Raw genomic sequence first — 1,522 nt, 5'->3', positions numbered from 1 at the left:
TGGAGCCATTCTTTGTCATGCCCCAGAGCTGCCCAGAAGAATTGCCTGGTCCAACCCTTCCTGGCCAAAGCCTGGTCTAGACAAGCTGGCCCAGCACCCTGTCCAGCTGAATCTTAAAAGTGTCCAGTGTCTGGGAACCCACCACTTCCGTGGGGAGATTATTACAGTGGCTGATTATTTTCGTTGGGAATAATGTCCCTCATGTCCAATCAGTATCTCCCCAGGAGCAACTTGTCCCCATCACCGCTCATCTTCTCCATGGGACTCCTTGTACAAAGGCCATCTGCATCTATTCTGTAGCCACCCTGTAAATACTGAACATTGTGGTGAGGTCTCCCCTCAGCCTCTTTTCTCAAGGCTGAACAAACCCTGTTCTCTCAGCCTTTCTTCACGTGGTGGCTTCCCAGTCCTTGGATCATCCTTGTGGCACTTCTCTGGATGCTCCCCAGCCTGTCCACATCTCTTTTGCACACCAGACTCTAAGCCCAAGGGAAGCGTTGGTGCCAGAGGAAGGGCAGCTCTTCATATCTCCAAGGAAGCTGAAGTTCACCTTGGGTCACATAATTCTTTAGCTTGAGAAACACCGAGGCCACTTAAACGCAGCTCAGCCAAACATCAGCTTGCCTGTGCTGAACCAGAGCTGCTCGCACCGTGGGAGGGGCGGGTCTCGTCACGCTCTCCAGGAAGCTGTGAGCAAGGCCAGCGCAACCTCAGCAGAAGAGGAGCTGCCAGCCCTGAGATGAATGTGGTCAGAGGAGGCTGTGACCGCTGGGGCTGAACACTGAGTATTTTCCTTCCCTGCATGACTCAAAGTACAAATGCAACATCCTTGTGCTGGAGGTAAATGGACCAAGAGGAGCAAACCTACCCCTTGGCTGGGCTCGGAGGGGTCAGGCAAGGCAGGCGCTGCCGGCAGCGGGGAGAACACGGCAGGAGGGAGATGTTCTGCCAGGTCCTTTCCGAAATGAGAGTCACCTGGTGTAACTCAGTGTGGGCTCAGGTGCGATGAGCCCAAAATAACTGCCACTGTTCTGCGGCATGTTGTATAAATTCTCAACTAAATTTAAAAGAAAACACACGCCCGAGTTCCTGCAAGCTCTCAGCGAAAGCTTGAGCCCTTGGCTTGAAAGCTGCGCTCAGAGCCAGCGCTGACACTTGATTAAAGTCTGCTAAAAATAGCTCCCTGCGTAGGTGGAAGGAGAGCTCATAAGCACAAACACAGGAGAACAGGCAGACACAGGGTTTTTGGCTGGGGTACCAGGTGAGCAGTGGTGGGACAAGGCACAGCAGCATTGCCAGACCCATGGAGGAGTATGTCTACACCCGGAGTCCTTCCTCGGGGCTGCAGCTGCCAGCGCAGGAGCTCAGTGCTGGAGGGGGGCAGTGTCTTCTTTTCCAGACCATGCTCAAGCCCATGAATGAATGCCGCCATCATCCTTCATGCATAAAGCTCCAGCAGACCATGTTTGAACAGTGTTCTTGGCCTCCTTGAGGAAGACAAGACCACAGGTGGGCCTTGTGC

The sequence above is a fragment of the Streptopelia decaocto genome (genome assembly GCF_964273445.1).
Source record: "Streptopelia decaocto genome assembly, chromosome: 14".
In the NCBI taxonomy this organism is placed as follows: Eukaryota; Metazoa; Chordata; class Aves; order Columbiformes; family Columbidae; genus Streptopelia; species Streptopelia decaocto.
The sequence above is the reverse complement of the archived record's forward strand: the minus strand, read 5'-3'. Positions refer to the sequence as shown.